This window comes from Acinonyx jubatus, chromosome C1, assembly GCF_027475565.1.
Source record: "Acinonyx jubatus isolate Ajub_Pintada_27869175 chromosome C1, VMU_Ajub_asm_v1.0, whole genome shotgun sequence".
Lineage (NCBI taxonomy): Eukaryota > Metazoa > Chordata > Mammalia > Carnivora > Felidae > Acinonyx > Acinonyx jubatus.
This window is the reverse complement of record NC_069381.1, coordinates 75,368,581-75,391,352: the sequence shown is the minus strand read 5'-3', so window position 1 is coordinate 75,391,352 and position 22,772 is coordinate 75,368,581. Positions and strand designations below refer to the sequence as shown.

General features: G+C 39.1%; 1 long non-coding RNA gene across 1 annotated transcript in view; it reads right to left on the bottom strand.

Moving 5' to 3' along the window:
* Positions 1-892: 892 nt before the first annotated feature.
* Positions 893-22,772, bottom strand: part of LOC128313923 (uncharacterized) — a 39,631-nt gene continuing 17,751 nt past the window's right edge. The window contains exons 2-3 of the long non-coding RNA XR_008295042.1: positions 17,400-17,530; positions 893-1,109 (exon numbers count right to left, since the gene is read on the bottom strand). This is a non-coding gene — a long non-coding RNA (uncharacterized LOC128313923). The remainder of the gene's footprint in view (positions 1,110-17,399; positions 17,531-22,772) is intronic.

Here is a 22,772-nt window from a genome sequence, read left to right as displayed (position 1 = left end):
CGGCCTCCCTTTTGTCCTCTCCCCATGCTTGTTAAAATAAATGCCTTCTTTCTCATATCAGGCAGACTGGGGAGAGGGACAGCTCTCTTCTCCCATCTCTCATCCCTCTCTCAATTCTTTCCTGGTCTGAAGCTCATTTCTCTCTCCACCCCACCCCTGCCTCCCTTTGTCCATCAGGGTCTCACTAGGATTTCATTATGTTCCAACAACAGATAGTTGTTTAGATGGAGAATATCTCCCCAGAATATGATAGGAAAATATAAAGTATACACTGAACTAAGTCACTCCCTAGTTTAAAGTACCTTCTAGGACTAAGATTCAAATCTTTCCAAGATGTACAGGTCCCCACAGATGTGGGTACCCTCCAGCCTCATTTCTTTTACTTTTTGGTCATCACACTGCAGCCACCAGGGTTTTCTTTCCATTAGTAATAATGACTGTCATGAGCCAAGCACACCCAATACTTACACATGAGGAAAATGAGACACAGATAGGTCAGTTAGACATGCCTAGTAAGGGATAGACCTAGGATTGAAATCCAGGATGCCTCCACTCTTGGCCAATACATGGTACTGCCTCTTGCCAACATTTCAAGCATGCCAAACTCTTCTCTGCCTCAGGACTTTTACACATGCTGTTCCTCTCTTACTCTTCTCTCAACCCTTGTATTGCATAACTTCTCTTTATCTCTTGGGTTTCAGCTGAGATGTTACTTGTTCAGAAAAGCCTTTCCAGAGCTGCCAACACCACCACCATCAGTCTAAATCATTCTCCATTGTTACTCTCCATTGCAGCCCTCTCTTCTTGTCCCCAGAGCTTTTATTATCATTAACATTTTTACTTGTAATTTTTGGTACACTTACATTACTTGCTCAAATGTTTAATCCCCCTCTCTATTTGGGGGATTAAACTTCCCCACCTGATTGCCATCAAGTTAGACCATGTGACTTGCTTTGGGCAAAAGAGTGTGCTCTGGGGAAAAAATGCTAGAGCCATTGTGTGGTTTCGGCCATCACTCTTTTCCTCTGTCACAAGAGGGCATGTCTCAGGGGCTGCTCCTTCAGTCTTGGTCCAAAATGAAGAGGGCAGGATGCAGAGCTACAATGGACCTAATGTGAACAAAAAGTAAACCAAAAGGTCACTAGGATGTGGAGGTTACTTGTTACTGCAGCATAACTTAACCTAGGTTGACCAATACATATGCTTATGTAATATTTTCTCTCCACTGTACCATCCATTTCATGAAACCAGGGATTGTGCTTTGTTTTGCGGTCTTTATTCAGCATCTAGCAAAAGGCCTGGCACATTTAAGGACTTGACAAATATTTGTTGAATGAATCAGGAAGCAATGTATTAACACACAAGCCAGCCTATGAAGGCTACCTTTTGGTGCGTGTTGTCATTCTAAGCAAGTAGTTTTTTGTAAAACTAATCAACTGTCACTTTCCATTGTTCACCCCTCTACACCTTCCACACCTCCTCCCTTACTCTCTCAGCAGACATTTAATTTTGACACGCTTGAAATATATATGCAGTTGCTATGTAAGGTTCAAAAATTCCTAGGAAAAAAGTCCCTTTATAAGTATTTAGTCTCCCGAGAAAAAAACAAATACTCTTAAAATGTCTTCTTTCCAATAAAGAATAGCTTGTCTTCAAATGGCCAAGGGACTTAAAAGGACCTATCATAACTTTGAGTCTATTTTCTCTTCATTCAGGCAAGCTGAAATAAAATCTATGTATATATATTGCAGGATGGTAGTACTGAATATATTCTGAAAATATAAGAAAATGTACTGGCTTTCTCTGAGCCAGAAGATATTTTTCTGCATTTCAACTCTCCCTAACTTCTACAGGTGGATTCATAAGCACTTTTCCCCCCTTACAAGGGACTCTGCTAAACATCATGAGTAGTAGAGGAAATATGGACAGAGAAACAGTGTTCTCCTCTGAAAATAGTCTAGGAATCTGTCCATTTGCCACATCCCATGGAAGCCAGTTGTGCTAGAAGCTTCCCACCTGACCCTTGTCTTTGTAGATGAGAGTAGGACTACATCTTAAGTTTGCCCCTAGCACCTAGCCTAGGGCATGGCACATGGCGGAGCACATAACAGAGGCCCAGTAAATGGTCAGAGTATGAATGGTTTTGTTGAAAAAGATGAGAACTGGAAGTGCTGGGTAGATGTGGGCCCCTGCTCATTTACATCTTCCAGAGAATTTGGAATCCGGTGGACAGGGTGGGTGATGCACTGACATGCAACCCACCCTTGCTTCTCAAAACTCTCCTGGTGTAGGGCCTGGATTCCAACCTCCACTTGATACCACTGTTTCTACTTATTTGGATCCTGTCAGTCAAACAGTGTGGGTATCAGCCAGCCAGTAGTGGGCTGAGAGACAGGAGGGAACTACATTCTAGCACTGCTCTGCCACCAACCTTCTGTGTGCCTGGGCCTCATTTGCAAAATGAGCCTGTAACTCAAATGATCTCTACAGTTTCTTCCAACCCTGACATTCTGTGCTATTTCTATGAAACACCCCAGACTCGGAAGGACTCTGTCTCTCACCATTGTTTCTTCCACCCGGTCTTCAGAGTTATACGTGCACTAGACCAATTAGCTGGGTAATTGTTCCCGAGTACAAGCTTATTCCTAATTAGACAGTGTCTGGGTTCACACTACAGCAATTAACCCCCAAATGGAATAATAACTCTAGAATGAGCACAGCGTAATTGTTTTGAAGCTCACCCCTCCCCCTTACTGATTCCCCTTGGGCTACAGCAGAAGAGGAACTGTTTGCTGTGGGTTGGCCGCTTTCTCCTTGACCTCTGCATGGTCCTTGCCATGTAGTACTCCATTTATGTTCATGACTGGCTTCTAGCGGCCTGGGTGTTCCTGTGGCTTGCTGGCAGGCCACTCCCTGACCTATGACATTGCAGCTCCTGTGGATTCAGTGAGAATCTCCCCTCTGTACCTACAAACCTCCCATTGGTCACTCAGGGCCAAAACTCATGAATAAAAATGCCACCCAGAAACATGTAGAAAATCAGATTAGGAAATGATGAGATTTATTTCCAGTCTTCACAAGATAACAGCACGTGGGTGGCACAAACATAACTGCTTTGGCCTTTTTTGCAGAACTTATGAATACACACTTAAGAGAGAAAGTGCTGCTAATATAACCCACAGTTACTCAACCACATGCTTCTCAAACAAACTGCACTTGCTACAGCACAAATAGAGCAAGCAGTGAGAATTTTCTGTTACTAAATTTGTTAAAGTGATTTGTAGGTATTTAAACTTGAGTATGTTTTTACAGTTTGAGGTAATTGGCCTATTTTAAATAACTGGCAACACACATACACTGTACTTATTTCCCCTTTCCTTTCGCCCTGCTAAATGTTTCCTGGCATGCTGACAGCTCCAGGCACACTCTGCATCAGGGTAGCATACGATGGGCCAGGGGTAGCATGGCCAGAGATTTGTCCCTTGCAGTAGGAAATTTGGTCCAGCAGCAGGAAAGGGACCCAAGTCTGTTTGTGTGACTTGGCACCCAGTTCAGGGATGGGTGAAAGGTTTGTCAACCAGCAAAGGAAGGCATGGAGAGGAGAGCAGAGTGGCTTACAGTTACAGGTGAGAGGTAGGATCATTACATGGAAACTCCTGCTCAGCCAGTACTTAGCAGCTGTGTGCCTCGTTCTGTTAGGTCTCAGTTTCTTTAGGTGTAAAATGGGGATATACTTATCTGACATTCTGTGAAATAATAAAATATATAAAGGATCTCACATAGTCCCTGGCACACAATAAGCTACAATAAATGTTGCCAACTATAAGTAGTCATATTCAAGGCTGTTATTTTTACTATGTTCAGTTCTATTTGAAAACGTACTCCTTAAAACAATTGACTTCTGCACACACACACACACAAAATCATGGTAAACACACAAGTCTGCAACAGTCTACTTAATGGTGCCCCCTAGAGTTGGATAATACACATGTGTAAAATCCACCTACCTAGAAGCAGCAACCTTGAATACTTTTAGCAATGTTTTTGGCCTTATGGTTTTATTATGTTATCCTGAACCATCTTCTGCAGAAACGTTTAGCAGAAATTGCTGCCTGCTATAGACTGAATTATTTCCCTTCCAAGTTCCTATGAGAAAGCCCTAACCCTCACTGTGATGGTATTTGGAGATGGGGCCTTTGGGAGGTAATTGGGGTTAGATGAGACGATGAGGCTGGGGCCCTCATGATGGGATGACTGCCCTTGAGAGACACCATGTTCTCCACCACATGAAAACACAGCAAGAAGATAGCTGTCTGTAAACTAGAGAGGCCTCACCAGGAACCAAATCAGCCAGCATTTTCACCTTGGACTTCCCAACCTCCAGAACTCCAAGAAAATGAATTTCTGTTGTTTAAGCCACCTAGTCTATTGTATTTGTTATGGCAGTTGGAACCGACTAAGACACTGCCCCTTCTGAGAGCTTACACAGTAATTCTGCTCTAACGTGGCAATAATTCCATTGTTAGAATCGTGTGCTTATTAATGTTCTGTAGTGGACTGTGGACCAGTTAAGGGGCAAGGACTACATATTTTCACTCTGTACACTTCCATATTTGTCTAATAAGTGACTTTTTCATAGACATTTGTTTTGCCCCTTCCAACCTAACTAAACGCTACTGGGTCAAGGGTCAAGAGTGCATTGCACAACCAGACTGAGACATCTCTGCTCCTTGAGTTCTCAAGGACAGTGGCAGCTATTTGGTGGCCTTGAAAACACGAGGTCATTGAAATCACCTGTATATCCTACTAGGGGAGGCACAAGAAAGTGAATGAGTGGGAAAGGAAGAATTTGGCATTTAACAGAGTCTGTGTGACTCATAAGAGAATTGCTCTGTAGTTGATGTGAGTGTCAGAGTAATTCCCAGTTTTCTATTATAAACGAGAATTCTCTGTGGGCAAGTGGAGCAATACGAATACTATTTGGGGCCAATATTGTGGTCTGAAAAAATATATTCAGGAGAAAATATTATGTTGATACATTTGAGTTTCTGTCATCTATATAGTCCCAATTAGTAATAAGTTAGAATAAGATTTTACAGCGGCACCTGGGTGGCTCAGTCGGTTAAGCATCTGAGTCTTGATTTTGGCTCAGGTCATGATCTCACTATTGGTAAGATCGAGCCCTGAAATAGGCTCTGCACTGATAGTGTGGAGCCTGCTTGGGATTCTCTCCCTCCCTCTCTCTCTTCCCCCCCCCCCCAGCTCTCGTGTGTGCTCTCTCTCTCTTCTCTCTCTCAAAATAAAAATAAACAATAATAAGATTTTATGTTGCAGTATTTTCCAAGTATTTCACATGCATCATTTCAATAAACCTCAGAATTAGATAGGTAAGTATAGGTGTGGGAGACACCAATTGTATTGTCTGCCCAGTACACCTTGCCTTTTGGGGGGAACATTTCTCTCAGTTTTATAGAACCATTACTTGCACCAAGTCTTAAGGTTTTAGGGTGGTTTCTAATCTTAGAACCCTATCCCCCTGGCCACAGAAGGGCACATGACCCAAGATTGACCAATCAGAGCTCTTCTCCAGTATTATTCCCCTGGGAACTAAGGAAACAGAACAACTTTCTAACTGGTGGTAGAGTTGGAATAAATTAAATAGGTAGGAGTTGCCTGTGACTGTAGGTCTCATCTCATAGGGAACTCTACTTGGAGGGAATGAAGCCAACATATTGAGGGAAGCAAAAGCATGTAGGTCTCTTTTAGTTGTGACAGAAACTCAACTTGAAACAGCTTAGAAAAATAAGGCAATTGATTTTATTGAAGTTTAACATACAGTGTTATATTCGGCTTTACAACAGAATGATGCAGCAATTCTATACTGAGTGCTCAGCAAGATAAGTGTAGTTGCCCTCTGCCACCAAACAATGATATTACAATATCATTAACTATATTCCCTATGCTTTACTTTTCATCTTCATGACTTATTTTATAACTAGAAGTTTGTATCTCTTAATGTCCTTTATCTATTTCACTTATCCCCCACGTACATCCCCTCTGACCAGGGTTTTTTGGGTGTTTTTTTTTTTGTCACAGTTTCCTTGTTTGTTCAATTGTTTTGACTTAGATCTGCATATGCATGAAATCATATGGTATTTGTCTTTCTCTGACTTATTTCTCTTATGTTGTAGCAAATGGCAAGATCTCATCCTTTTTTATGGGTAATATTCCATTGTATATAATAATTCCACTTATTTTAATTCTAGTATAGTTAACATAATGTTATATTATTTTAAGGTGTACAATACAGTGATTCAACAATTCCATACATCACCCAGTGTTCATCACTAAGTCTAAAGTTCTCTCTTGTCTAGCAAGAGAGAGGGAAGCAGGATTAAAAGCGAGAGATGGCTGATGTCCGGGTCCTTGCCACATTTTTATTAGGATCAGAAGGTTTACAAACATGGTGATGGATGTGCACAAAGCTACAATGAATCTGTGAACATTAATTCATGGACGTGAGGGAAAGAGGGTCTTGAAGATATTTGGAGTTAGGGGTTTGGGTTAATACAAAACAAAATCCTAGAGCTGGGCAGCCAGGTGGGAGGTTGTTATACAGCAGACATGAGGCACCACCTCTAGTTATCTTAGCTAGCCTGGGGGATGAGACATAGGACAGGTGACCTCAGGGTTAACAAGGCACCTTCTTTTTGTTAATCATCTCTGGTCTGGGCTGCTTCACCTGCAGTGGTGGTCTATAGCCCTATTTATGTTTACCTAAGTTGGTACTTCCTTCTGGTGAAAGCAGCTTTCTGCTATAGTACTAAATTGGGGGCCGCTTCCACCCTGAATACCTAATCTTGTTTATTTCATATATTCTATACTGGGGCTTGTGCCCTGCCTTCTGTATATTTATTTACCTAATCTTGTTTACCCAAACTTGGGTGTGAGCATCCTATGGCTTTGTACTTCTTTATGCTTTGTTAACCTATTGGTGTAAACCCAGGAAATTTCTAAGTTTATTCCCCACACATCACAACAAGTGCAGTCTTTAATCCCCATCATTGTTTCACCCATCCCCTCCATCTACCTCCCTTCTGGTAACCATCAGTTCTCTATAGTTAAGAGTCTGTTTCTTGGTTTCTCTCTCTCTCTCTCTTGCCTTTGCTGCTTTGTTCTGCTTCTTAAATTGCACATATGAGTGAAATCATATGGTATTTGTTTTTCTCTGACTCATTTATTTCACTTAGCATAATATTCTCTAGCTCCATCTATGTCATTGCAAATAACAAGATTTCATTCCTTTTTATGGCTGAAAATTATTCCATTGTGTATATATTCCACATCTGTATCCATTCATCTAGTGATGGACACTCGGGCTGCTTCCATAAGTTGGCTATTGTAAATAATGCTGCTATAAAATGTAGGGGTGCATGTATCCCTCTGAATTAGTGTTTTGCATTTTTCGGGTAAATACCCAGTAGTGCGATTATTGGGTTGTAAAAGGTGGTTTTAACTTTTTGGGGAACCTCTATACTCTTTTCCACAGTGGCTGTAGCAGTAGCAGTTTGCATTCCCACCAGCAGTCCACAAGGGTTCCTTTTGCTCCACATCCTCATCAACATCTGTTGTTTCTTGTGTTTTTCATTTTAGCCATACTGACAGGTGTGAGGTCATATTTCATTGTAGTTGTGATTTGCATTTCCCTGATGATGAGTTATGTTGAGCATCTTTTCATGTGTTTGTTAGCCATCTGGATGGCTTCTTTGGAGAAATGTCTGTTCATATCTTCTACCCATTTTTTAATTGGATTGTTTTTTGGGTGTTGAATCATATAAGTTCTTTATATATTTGGGATACTAATCCTTTATCAGATATGCAGATATGTCATTTGCATATATCTTCTTTCATTCCATTTGGTAGGTTGCCTTTTAGTTTTGTTGATTATTTCCTTCCCTGTGAAGAAACTTTCTATTTTGATTTTGCTTTTATTTCCCTTGCCTCAGGAGACATATCTAGAAAACTGTTGCTATGGCTGATGTCAGAGACATTATTGACTGTACTCACCTCTAGGATTTTTATGGTTTTAGGTCTCCTATTTAGACCTTTAATCCACTTTATTTTTTGGATGGGGTCAGAAAGGGGTCCAGTTTGATTCTTTTGCATGTAGCTGACAAGTTTTCCCAACACTATTTGTTGAAGAGACTTTTTCCCATTGTATATTCTTTGCTGCTTTATCAACCTTATAATCATACTTTTATTTCTGGGTTTTCTGTTCTGTTCTGATCTATATGTATGTTTTGTACCATACTGTTTTGATTCCTACAGCTTTTGGTATAACTTGAAGTCTGGAATTGAGATACTGATAGCTTTGTTTTTCTTTTTCAAAATTGCTCTGGTTATTTGGGTCCTCTGTGGTTCCAGATAAATTTTAGGACTTTTGTTCTAGTTCTTTGATATTTTTGTTATAGTTCTGTTGGTATTTTGATAGGGATGGCATTAAAAGTGTAGATTTATTTGGGTAGTATAGAAATTTTAACAGTATTTGTTCTTCTAATCTGTGAGCATGGAATGTCTTTCCATTTCTTTGTGTTGTCTTTAGTTTCTTTCATCAATGTTTACTGTTTTCAGAGTATAGGTCTTTCATCTCTTTGGTTCATTTATTCCTGGATTTCTTATTGTTTTTGGTGCACTTGTAAATGGGATTTTTTTCCTAATTTTTCTGCCTCATTATTAGTGTACAGAAATGCAAGAGATTTCTGTACATTGATTTTATATCCTGGAACTTTACTAAATTCAATTATCAGTTTTAGTAGTATTCTGGTGAAGTCTTTAGGGTTTTCTAAATAAAGTATCATGTCATCTGCAAATAGTATAATTTTTCTTCTTTGTTTTCTGACTGCTGTGGCTAGGACTTCGAATACTGTGTTGAATAAAAGTGGTGAGAGTCATCATCATGGTCTTGTTTCTGACCTTTGGGGAAAAGCTCTCAGTTTTTCACCATTCAGTATGATGTTAGCTGTAAGTTTTTCATATATAGCCTTTATTATGTTGAGATATGTTCCCTCTAAACCTATGTTAGATTTTTTATTATGAATGGATGTTGTATTGTGTCAAATGCTTTTTCTGCATCTATTGAGGTGATTATTTATCTTTTCTCTTGTTGATGTGATGTATCATGCCGATTGATTGACAAATATTGAACCACACTTGTATTCCTGGAATAAATACTTTGGTTATGGTGAATGATTTTTTTAATGTATTGTTAAATTTGGTTTGGTAATACATTGTTGAGGATTTTTGCATATATGTTTATCAGACATATTGGCCTGTAGTTTTCTTTTTATGTAGTGTCTTTGTCAGGTTTTGGTATTAGGATAATGCTGGTCTTATAGAATGGATTTGAAAGTTTTCCTCCTCTTCTATTTTCTGCAATAATTGGAGAAAAATAGGCATTAACTTGTGTTTAAATGTTTGGTAGAATTCACCTGTGAAGCCATCTGGCCCTGGGCTTTTGTTTGTTGGGAGATTTGTGGGTTTGTTTTTTTTTTTTAATACTAATTGCATTTTATTGCTAGTAATTTGGTCTGTTCAAATTTTCTCTTTCTTCCTGATTCAGTTCCTGAGGTTATATGTTTCTAGGAATTTATACATTTCTGCTAGGTTGTCTGATTTGTTGGCATATAATTTTCATAATATTCTGTTTTAATCCTTTGTATTTCTGTGGGGGACATTATTATTTCTCTTCCTTAATTTTTGATTTTATTTTTTTTCAGTCCTTTCTTTTTTTCTTCATGAATTTGGCTAAAAGCTTATCAATTTTGTGCATCCTTTCAAAGAACGAGCTCCTGGTTTTATTTAAGTTTTTTAGTTTTTATATCATTTGTTTATGCTCTAATCTTTAATATATCCCTCTTTCTACTGGCTTTGGGGTTTGTTCTTTTTGTAGCTCCTTTAGGTTTAAGATTAGGTTGTTGAATTGAGATTTTTCTTGTTTCTTGAGGCGAGGCTGTATTACTGTAAACTTTCCTCTTATAACTGCTTCCAAAAGATTTTGGACTGCTGTGTTTTCATTTTCATTTGTTTCCATGTATTTTTTCTGTGGTTTTGATCGTGATTTCTTCTCTCTCATTCATGATTTTATTTACTTGGGTCCTTTCTCTTTTCTTTTTGATAAGTCTGTCTAGGGGCTTATCAATTTATTAATTTTTTCAAAGCACCAGCTCTTGGTTTCATTGATCTTTTCTACTGTTTTTTTTTTGTCTCTTTCTGTATCATTTATTCCTGCTCTAATTTTTATTATTTCCCTTCTGCTGACCTTAGACTTCATTTGTTCTTTATTTGAGATTTTTTTGCTTCTTAAAGTAGGCCTGTATTGCCGTAGGCTTTCCTCTTATGACTGCTTTGGTTGCATCCCAAAGGTTTTGGACTGTCATGTTTTCTTTTTCATATTTCTTCTTTAATTTCCTGGTTGACCCATTCATTCTTTAGTAGGATGTTCTTTAACCTGCATGAATTTGTGGTCTTTCTCAATTTTTTCTTGTGGTTGAGTTCAAGTTTCATAGTGTTATGGCTGGAAAATATGCATGGTGTGATCTCAATATTTTTGTACTTGTTGAGGACTGATTTGTGACCTAGTTGGTGATCTATTCTGAAGAATGTCCCGTATGCATTTGAAAAGAATGTGTATTCTGCTTTAGGATGAAATGTTATGAATATATCTGTTAAGTCTGTCTGATCAGTGTGTCAAAGCCATTGTTTCCTTGCTGATTTTCTGCTTTGATGATTTGTCCATTGATGTAAGTGGGTGTTAAAATCCCCTACTGTTATTGTATTGTTATCAATGAGTTTATGCTTGTTACACTTTTACATATTTAAGTTCCTCAAAGTTGGGGGCATAAATATTTACAATGGTTAGATCTTGTTGGATAGCCCTCTTTATTGTGATATAGTGCCCTTCTTCATGTCTTGTTACCATTTATGTTTTAAAATCAAGTTTGTCTGATTATAAGTATCGCTACTCTGGCTTTCTTTTGATGTCCATTTGCATGGTAAATGTTTCTCCATCCTCTCACTTTCAATCTGCAGGTGTCTTTAGGTCTAAAATAAGTCTTGTAAGGAGCATATAGATGGTTCTCTTTTTTTTTTTTTATCTGACACTCTGTGTCTTTTGATTGGAGCATTTAGTTCATTTACATTGAGAGTAATTACTGATAGATATGAATTAGTGCCTTTTTATTACTTGTTTTGTCATTGTTTCTGGAGATTTTATCCGTTCCTTTCTAGTCTTTGTCACTTTTGGTCTTTCTTTCCTACTTGAAGAGTCCCCTTTAATATTTCTTGCATGGCTGATTTAGTGGTCACAGATTTCTTTAGTTTTTGTTTGGGAAACTATCTCCCCTTCTATTCTGAATGATAGCCTTGCTGGTTAGAATATTCTTGGCTGTAGCTCTTTCCCATTCAGCACGTTGAATATATTATGCCACTCCCCTCTGGCCTTCCAAGTTTCTGTGGAAAGATCTGTTGCTAACCTTGTAAATTAGGGTCTTCTGTCTTGCTGTTTTTAGGATTTTTTTCTTTATATTTTAGAATTTAACTACAACATGTCTTGATGTTGGCCTGCTTTTGATTATGATGGGAGTTCTCTCTGCCTCCTGGATTTGGAAGTCCATTTTCTTTTTTTTTTTTTTTTAACGTTTATTATTGAAAGTCAGAATCAGATCATGAGCAGGGGAGGGGCAGAAGCAGGCTCCAGGCTCTGAGCTGTCAGCACAGAGCCCGATGCGGGGCTCAAACTCACAAACCGCAAGATCATGACCTGAGCTTAAGTCGGACTCCTGAGTGAGCCACCTAGGCGCCCCTGGAAGTCCATTTTTCCCCCAGATTAGGGATGTTTTAAGCTATACTTTCTTCCAATAAACCTTGTGAGCCCTTTTCTCCTTCTTCTGGGACTCCTATGATATGAATGTATTATGTTTCATTGAGTCACTGAGTCCACTAGGTCTATTTTTGTGATCCAAGATTTTTCTTTCCCTCTTTTGATTAGCTTCATAATTTTCCATAATTCTATCTTCTTTATCACTTATTCTTTCCTCTACTTCTCCCATCCTTGTGGTCATTACATCCAGTCGGATTTGAATCTCAGTTATTGCATTTTTCATTTCAGCCTGACTAGTTTTTAGCTCTTTTATCTCTGTGGTAAGTATATCCCTAATGTCTTCCATGCTTTTCTCAAGCCCAGCTAGTATTCTTATGATTGTTGCTTTACATTCTGGATCAGGCATATTGCTTATATCTGTTCTGATTAGATCCCTGGCCATGACCTTTTCTTGTTCTTGCTTTTGGGATGAATTCCTCTGTCTTGGCATTTTGTCTAGGCCTGTTTTCTTCTGTGTGTCAGGGAAGCCTGTTATATTTCATGCTCCTGAAACTATATGACCTCTTCTTCATAAAGGCATTAATGTCCTGGGCCTGACACTTAAGGAAATATCTCTGGTGTGTGCTGCATGCACTGTGCTGCTGTGTTATGGGTGCTCTGTCCCTCAGGTCAGTCCTCTGCAGAGTTTCTCCTTGCCTGCAGTAGAGAGTGTTTGGACCTTGGGCAGAGTGTGGAGAGTGTTAACTAGGTGTGTTCTTGTCTGCTTGTTAAAAGAGACCTGATGTTATTTCCACTAGAGCTGAAGCTTTGCAGAACTCTATGGTCAATACATATGGTAATACATATGGTGCATGTGGGGGTTTGTGCTGGTCTTCTGGGGGATGGGCCTGTTGCACTGTGTCTCATGCACCTTGCCCAAGAAAAGCAGTACAAGCAGAGCACAGGGTGTTGCGGGGAGCTTGGTGTGGACAGATTAGGCAGCCAATGTTGGGGCTGTACTGTTTACTGAAGTTAGTTTATGCTGAGGGGCAGGGAAGGGAAATGGCACCAGCCAGCTCCTTTTTCCCTGGAGAGGGGAACCTGCTTACAGCTGTCAGGGAAACCCTCCCAGAAGAATGAATAATTTTTCCTAGTGCATCCTAGGTGTTTTTCAGATCACTGTTTTCAAACTGTCTGTGTCTGGGATGCTTGCCTTCCTGGAGCAGTGCAGTATCCTTTTGGCTCTATCCAGCCGTGTTGGCTGATTTTTAAAACTCTAAACTTCAGGGACTTGATGTGGTGGGGACCTGTCCTGGTCTTCTGGGAAAGGGTCTCACTGTGCTAGGATTGATGCAAGTTTGACCAGAAGAACAGTTGCACCAGAGCACAGGAGCATGAGTTTTGGAGCAAGCACACTAAAGGGCCAGTGTCCAGGTTAGCCACCCTCAGCAGGTGTCTCTGCACCATGCTGGGAACGGAAATGGTGCCCATTGGCTTTGTCCCTGGAGAGGCAATGCCCCTCTCTCAGATGCACTCCAAGAAGGGGGAACTGTCCCCCCACCCCCCCCCAGTGCATCTCAGGTGACCCTCAGATCATGACATCTGCCCCCGGGTTACTTGCTGCCTTCTCTCTAGGAGCACTGCAGTGCTCTTAGGGCTCTATACCAGCCATGCTAGGGACCTCTACAACTCTAATCTTTGGGCCCTGCTGGTTATAAGATCTCATGAAAATAAATGCCTCTTGTTTCCTAGTCAATGACTATGGGGAAATGTTTTCCTTGTGCAGTGCCCCGTGTGCTCCTCTCCCTCTCAACTCTCTCCACCACCAGAGCTCCTTCCCCTCCACAGCACCCATGATCTGTTTCTCCCCCAAGCCATATCTCCACACCTCTTGCCATCCACAATGTGGTTTCTTCTCTCCCTCTTCTTGTGCAGTTTGTTCTGTCAGCCCTCAGATCCATTTCTTGGGTATTCAGAATGACTTGATATTTATCTAGCTATGTTCAAAGGTAAGCCTAGGGTCCTCCTACTACTCCAACATTTTAGGTCTTCCTCTTATCTCCATGTATTTTTTAAAAATTTCTCTTTGATATCTTGGTTGACTCATTCATTGTTTAGTAGCAAGTTGTATTATTACACATTCTCCATGTATTTGTGTTCTTTCTAGGTTTCTTCTTATAATTGATTTCCAGTTTCATACCATTGTGGTTGAGAAGGATGCAAAATATAAAGTCTTCCTGAGTAAGACTTGTTTTGTGGCCTAATGTATGACCTGTCCTGAAGAATATTGCATGTGTACTTGAAAAAAGTGTATATTCTGCCTTTTGTGGATGGAATATTCTGTATATATCTGTTAGGTCCATCTGATCTAATGTGTCATTCAACGATACATTTCCTTATTGATTCTCTGTATGGATGATCAATACAGTGATGCAAGTGGGGTGATAAAGTACCTACTATTATTGTGTTACTTTCAATTCTTCCCTTTATATCTATTAATTAATATCTGTTATATGTATTTAGATGCTTCCATGTTGGGTGCATAGATATTTATAATTGGTATATCCTTTTGTTGGATTGTTCCTTTTTTTCTTATGTAATACCCTTCTTTTTCTCTTGGTATAGTCTTTGTTTTAAAGTCTATTTTGTCTAATTTAATTATTGCTACCCAGCTTTTAACTGCACTTGCATGGTAAATGTTTTTCCATCCTTCAATTTCAATCTGCATTTGTCTTTAGGTTTGAAGTGAGTCTTTGGTAGACAGCAAATAGATGGGTCTTGCTTTTTTATTCATTCAGTCATCCTAGATCTTTTGATTAGGGCATTTAGTCCATTTACATTCAAAGTAATTATTGATAGGCATGTACTTACTGCCATTTTCTTACTTACTTGTGGTTGTTTTTGTAGTTCTTCTCTTGCTCTCTTCCCTTCAGGTTTGATGGATTTCTTTAGCGTTATGCTTGGATTCCTTTTTTCTTTTTTTGTGAACATACCTATTATAGATTTCTGACTGTCACTGACTTACTACCAAACTGTGAAAAGAATTTTGGTATAGTTTAGTCTCAGAAATCATCCAAACTGCTGAGATTCAGATATAAGTACTGAGGCCCATAGAAATTGGATACATCAGGCAAATTAGAAAAGAGGAAATAAAAATTAAATTAATACTTATTATATGCCAGGCAATGCTTTACATACTTTCCTTTAAGAAATATCATTTCCATCATTTCACAGTTGAAAATGGAGGACACACAGCTAATATTTGGAATCTGGAATTTGAACCCAAGCCTGCATGGCACCAAAGCCCATGATCTATGTCTACACTTAAAAGCCAGATATCCCAAATATTGAGCAAGTCGTCTTTCCAGAGCATGATGCTACCTGTTCCCAAGTCTTTGAGACAAAAATTATATTATCTAGCCCTCATTTTTTTCTAGCACAAAAATATACTTTGTAATCAGCCCTCACCTATTTACTGATTAACATGACCACATTTCATACTCCTGGATAAGGGATTTGATTCTGAAATGAAAACCTGGGGTATTCCCAGGTTCTGCCCAAATATGATAAAAAATATCACAAAAATCTACATTTGATACTTTGGTCAAGCCTTCATCAGAGTTGCTAAGAGACCACATGTTCCCTTTCAGGGCAAACAAATCAGCTAACATGGAAAGAGGGGGAAGGAAAGAGAACCCCCAGGCTAAAGACAGGAAAACACCGAGAGTAGAATTAACACTATGAAGAGGAAAGGCAAAAAGAGGCTGTGATCCAAACAAAATAGCAGCAAGTGAAACGAACAGAGATGAGTGTGAAGAGCAGGCATCCTGAAACAGAGGAAGGGCTGAACAAAACTCTAAAGAAGCAAACGACTGAGCAGACAAAAGGCCCCCAAAATAGTGAAATATGGAACTTTTAAGAAGAAAATCCTAAAGATAAGACAGTGCCCAAAGAATCTGCATACTGCTTTGAAATGCACTTTTACTTTGGAGAAGAGATTCTGGGAAAGCTAAGAGATACTCCAACTCCAAATGTACTTAATTGCCCTGTTGTATTTCCCCACACATTCCACCAGGTGGAGGTGGGAAGTGGGTCTTGTTTCAAAGAACTCCTTTGACAAAGAATCTGCAAAGACTTACCACTTGGATTATTTAAAGATGGTCTACAAAGTTGTGACTGAGTAAATAAAGTTGGAACCATGAGAGAAAAGTGGTAGGAAATAATGAATATGAAGAATCATCTATCACTTATTTATTTAGAGTGAGTGATTGGGAGAGAGGGGCAGTGGGAGAGAAAGAGAGAATCTTAAGCAGGCTCCACACTCAGCATGGAGCCCAATGTGGGGCTTGATCCCATGACCCTGGGATCATAACCTGAGCCCAAATCAAGAGTTGGATGCTCAATTGACTGGGCCACCCAGGCTCCCAAAGGTGAATTTTTAAAGCTGAAAACTGAAATCAAAACCTATTTGTAATGTGGAGAAAAGAAGGGACCCATGGCCTAGATCTGTGCCCAGAAAGTAGATAGAGGCAGACCACACAGGACCACAAAGCAATTATTAAGGATGTTAAAGTATATCCTAAGATAGGCAGGAAGAGGCTACTGATCTTAGGGGAATGAGAGGAAGTAATGTATTAATTAGGACTCTATAGATTGCAAATGATACCAGTTCTAAACTCAAACTGGCTTTGACAAAAAAGCAAAAGTACCTGCTGCTTTAACTGAAAAGTCCTGAGATACATCTAAAATGAGATGCCACTTTATTCTGGGCCTGAAATGATGTTATCAGACTTGACCTTTTTCCTATTCTTGGTTCTGCTTCCCTCCATGCAGCCTTCATTTTCAAAACCCCCATGTGGTGGTAAAGGGACAGTCAGTAGTTCCATATCAACAAGTCCAAGAGAAAAAGGTTCTCTCCACAGAAAATACCACACAGCCTTGAATCCATTTTCAATACATCAACATGAAAAAATGATAGACGGGGTATGAAGGTTTTTCTCCACAGGAAATTCAGGGTACCACTATCAAAGCAAGGGGAAAACAGGTGCTGGTGGCCAAACAATGGTGCTTTTCATCACACATTTCCAATAATGTCACATCAGTATAGACAGATGATTCTCTATTTGAAATCACAAATTTATTTATTTATAAACATGCACACATTCAGTTGAACAAAAGCTGGTATAGTTTATAGCCATTTACCTCACACAGTATGAGGCTACTTAAGGTCTTCAAAATTTTCTGACATTATGAAATACCTTATGGATTTCATCATTTGCTCAGAACCAAATTGTAATTTTGTGATCTTCGTTACTCAAGCAAAGTAAAATCTTCGAAATGATTTTGAGGCATTACTTTATACTTGAAGAGGAACAGTTATGTGAATAAAACAAATGTAATATATGTTTGATACCTAAAATATTTGGTAGTTATAGTGTGTATCTGTGCAAAGAAGCTGAAAACAAGTAAGTGTGTGGTAAATCAGGAGACCTGGCTCAGATCACAATCGTGTTGTTGATTACTTAAGCTATTGATTACTTACAGATTGTTGATTAGGTTCAGCACATGCCTCCACTGCGCAGTGGTAGCAGGGCATACTTCCTGGGCTCACATCTTGCCTCTGCCATTTACTAGCTGTGTGACCTGAAGCAAGTTATTCAACCTCTTCCATATCTGTAAAGCGAGAATAACAATAGTACTGCTTTACATGGTTACTACAAGGATTAAATGAATTGAGTTAAAATTTGTTAACATGCTAAAACGGTGCCTGATGCATAATTTTTTTTTAGTGCTACACATGTACTCGCTCAATGTACTTGACTTTTTTATTTTAGCTTTCTTATTTCAGTTTACTTATCTGAAAAATAAACACAATAATATCTACAGTTTCCCAGGATATTAAATGACATAATAGTATGTAGAACTCCTAGCACAGAGCTTTGCATAGAGCAGAAATTCAGTAAATATGGTTCTTCTTTCTCCCTTCAAAGACTGAAAGACTATTCTGGTTAACAAATACTGGAATGGAACCAAATTCAATTCCTGTCCAGTAATTTTCTATTTCTGCATTTTTCAATATTTCTCTTTAACCCTCACTTTCACACTCTCTTACCACAGCACACCTAGCAGCATGCACACCCATATACCCACCAATTGGCATACCGGAGATGCTCAGTAAATAGTTGCTAAACAAATAAATGATTATTCAACCCTTCACTTCAATGTACTTTGTCCACCCAGTGGTATCTTTAGATATTTTAAGACAGATTTAGCAAAGTGGACAACTCATGATCCAGAAAATTTTTCTCTTTCTGTGTAAAAATTCCATTTATATAAAAATAACGGAGCAGGACTGCAACCAGCTGTCACATCATGTCGACATGTGCAAGCACACGGCCCTGTGTGATGAGCATAGTTCTTGAGTTGTGCCATGTTACACTCTGTCAAATGGAATATGCTAGGAAAAGAAGTGTTAGCCCACAACTTTAAAGTTACAAGTAGGTATTTTGCAGATAGAAAAATAAGGGATGTGAAAGATATGTCCTTTAAAAAAAAATCTTTGCTTTCAAAGTTTTAACCTAAGATAGGACTGATCTTGGTCTAAACCATTATAACAGAAGAAACTTTAGGATGTTCCTCATCTTCTCAATCCTCTTCCATTGTTTCTATTGTCTTGGGCAATAAATTTCAGTATTTGATCAAATAATGGCAGATTCCATGCTATCCCATTCAGGTATCCCCAGTTTATCTATAATGATTTTCCTCTTGTCAGCTCATTTCTTAAACCTTTGCTGAATCTGGTTTCAGTGGTACTATAAACAATCATCATTGCATTGTAAAACTGGAAACTCTCCACTAAAATAGTGTTTTGATCCAGGTTGCCATAGTAATAAGTGTATGCTCCCCTCTTTGGAGGCCTTGTTATATGAAGTATCTGTGATTTGCTCAGAATGGCCCCAGTTCATCTGTCAAAATGGGTTTTTCCTTTTTTAAAATAATGATCTAGAAAATCCCACGGCGGCCACAAATATTTTACAACCATAACGAGGAGCATTGGAGTAGTCAAGCTTTATAAATCTCTGCCATTATTACATTAGAATAAATCATGTTTCTTAGGTATATTACATAGGCCTGTGTAAGCCTAATTTGAGGTTTACTATTCAACAAGGGTGCGGTTGTTTATAATGAAAAGAGAATTATTAAGTGTGACTTCAAAAATGCATCATATGTCAGTTCATGTAGAGAGACCCTGGAGCAAAAAAATGGAAATTACTTCTTATTTCTATCAAAATACTGCAAATAGCTATTCAGGTTCAAACTTAGTTACAATTAGAATGTGATGAGCAATGATTTTTTATAACAGCATGAAATTGTACATTCCAATCACGTTTGGGTTCAAATTATTCATTGGTAGGAGGGAGAAAAAAAATGAGAAATCCGGCAAATTTATCAATGTCACCATGAAAAAAAAATATGATGGTACATTATTTGAAATAAAAATGTTCCAGTCAGTTACAGTAATTTGATACAAGAACTATGGTACTTTTTTCCTGCAGGAACGAGAGTAAACAAACACTATATCAACAAACCAGCAATAGAATCCACAAAAAGGTGTAAGATCATTTCTCATCTAAGACAAATGGTTAAGTTGGTTACTTTCTGTAAGCCACTACCAGCTACAGGATTATTTTATGTAATTCACTGCTGGCTACTGCCTCATAATATCTGATGTGGGAATATTAAAAACATCAGTGGGCGAAAGAACAGGAAGAATCCATCTGTATTCAATGAATTCTAATTAAAAAGTAATTACAGCACAATAAGGTAGCTGCCAACTTTATTCCCTCTTCCTGACCACAAACCACACACACGGAGTATTAGTCTTCTGCTATTTGTATCCTGCTAAACAAGCAGAAAGCCAGCCAGGAACCCGACACACATTTCCTTGCATTTTTCAGGTGACTTAGTTTTAAACAACTGCAGCCCCAGAAGACGTTCAGGGGCAGAGGTGGTGCACATCTTCTGTTATAATTGACCTGGGCTTTGAGATTTCTCTGTCATGATGTATCCCAGAATGTTGCATGATGGGAAGACCCTTGTTATTCCTCCACCAGCCGAGCCAAATGGACAAGATCAAGTAGGCCTGGGACTTGGGAAAAAAGGGAAGAAATATTGACAGATAAGTAACCACTCCAGGAAATGACAGGCAGCTGGAGCAGTGGCGGGACTCTCAGGATTCAGATGTAATCCTTTAACCTCATGCTCAAACTCTGTAATCTTTCAATGAGATGGAAGAGAGGAAGGAAAAAAAGCAAATTGCTTAATCAAAGCCCTTAATATGTGACCAGGATTAGTAACTAAGTCGGAATGACAACCTGCAGTTATAAAAAGGCTTCATAAAATAGACTCAGTACTAATGAAGTTGTGTCTGCAGAGCTGAGAATAAGGAAAAGGTAACCTGGCATTTCAGTTGGCACAGATGTCTTTCTCTGTGAGAAGCAGGCATTCACAACTGTTTTCCTGACTACCACAATTTTTCTTTGGCTGACAAAAGAAAGGCCTATAGCCTGCATTTCTTCTGCTTGGCAAATCTCCCACTTCACCCACATTCTATAAGATCTTCTTTATCTAATAGACAATATAGCAGGTGTCAGTAGGGTTTCTATCTAAAGAAGAAGAATAGGCTTTGGCGTAAGTCATTTGCTGCTGGGGGCACTAAAAGATGTCGGGGTTCTTCTTCAGAAAAGAAGTGCTAACAGGCTAAAGTGGCCCTTGTCAATTCACATTAAAAATGGAAAAAACTAGCACGCTGGATTTATACAGCATCCTTAGAGGCAACCATCCATGTTATGAGTTTTGTGTTAACCTTCAGAAATGGTGGGAAGTGTGCATCAGTTACCCCATTATATGACAGGGCATTCTTGTTATCACCATGATCATAGTTAAGTAGCAAGAGCATTTTTATTGAAAGCAATGTATTTCAGCCATTTTGCCTTCTTTCTCCCCAATACATTAGCAATGTTCCTTGAAGTAAGCAACTAAAAATACTTTATATCACTTGAACAGGCTGGTCCTGGCCGAACCCTTAGAAGAGTAGGTATATGGGGTCTATAATTGGCCCCCCTAATCTATCACTGTATTATGTATTTTCCCAAAATATAGAAGCCTAAAACAATAAATATTTATTATCTTACAGTTCTGAGTGTCAGGAATCCGAGACTGGCTTAGCCAGGATGGTTCTGAAACAGGTCTCTCATGATGCTGCAGTAAAGCTGTCAGCCAGTGCTACATCCCTGGAAGGTTTGATTGGGCTGGAAGATCTGTTTCCAAGAAGACTCACTCACATGGCTGTTGGCTAAAGTCCTTAGTTCCTCATCAATAAGACCTCTTTTCAAGGCTCAGGACATGGCAGTTAGTTTTTCCTAGAGCAGGTGATCTAAGAGAAAGAGTTTCCTTTATAACCTAACTTTGGCAAGGCGTATGATCACATCTTCTGTGTGCTTTCTCACACAGACTGACCCTGGCATAATATGGGTGATGACTGCATGAGGAAGTGAACACTAGGAGACAAGACCCATCAGAAGCCAGCTGGAGGCTGGAACAAAAACTTGTACTATGAAATAGGCACAAGGCCTGTGGTTATCGTGGCATAAGCTAGGAGGAATGATGTTGGTGAACTGGTTTTGGGGAAAGAACAATATGTGTGTGTGGATGTTTGGCTGGATTCAGAAGGAGCGCTGCGATGTCTACACTAAAATCAGGCCAAAAAATTAAGTCTGATTTTTTATAGAGAGTCTGTAGAACAAAGCTGAGGGACTTTTTCAAGCTACACTTTGGACATGAATAGTGTTGATTCTGCACCCATATAATCAAGTGTTATTCAAAGTGGGAAAGACTTTTACCCCACTTGGAAGAGTGGAGGACCATGGAGCAGCAACACATGGCTGCAGTGCCCACTGTGTCCACCAGGGAGTCAGAGAGGAGGTTCCCACAAAGGGTTGGGGCAGCCATGGTGAAGAGAGCTCCTTCCAAAGGTCCACAGAGTGGAGAGAGGTAGAAGACCATGGGCAGTGGGACTCCCCTTAGAGAATAAAAATATTTGGAAGGTCAAAGTCCTGCCGTTATGTAGATGGACACTAATAAATCAGTGAAGTTCATCAACCGTTATGTGTTCTTATTTGAATTTTCAGATAAGTGAGGTTAAATATAATTACAGATTATATTACCATATAATTACAGATATGCAGTACACACTATGGATAGGCTAAGGTAACTTAAATGTTACAGACCTTGTCCCATCAAAGACTCCCAGGCCACACATGCAGCAACAATTGAGCATACACTCTGGGTTCACTGAATCCTTTTCTGTTCACCTCTTATTTTATCTTGGGCTCCCCCCTTTCTAATCCCTAGAGCAGACTTAGTATATTCCCCATCCAGGTAGAGCATCTTCTCAGACATCCTGGAGCATTTTCTTTGAATTGCCTATTTGTGAGCTGCATGAATAGGTCACTAATGGAGGAACCATATTCCATTCTTTTTTGTATCTCCAATACCTAGTAAGCATCTGGCATATAGGAGGCCCTTACTAAATGTTTAAATCTAATTGAATTATGGCTCTACTCCTAACTTGTCACATATCTCCTTCAATGCCAAAGCATAGTCTTAACTTTGAGGATATTCTTACAGATGTCCTAACTATGGACTGACAAAGATGTCATTAATTTCTCCATTTTTCAGTTTGAATGCCCCGTATAGGCCAGATATAGACTAGGTGCTGGTTCTGCAATGATGGGTTTTGGTCCCTTGAACCCAGAGTCTACTTTATCAAATAAGTATTTAGTAAATTTTAGTAGATGATATAATGGACATATAGGAGGAACAGCTGTTATACCTAATTCATAGAAACAAATAC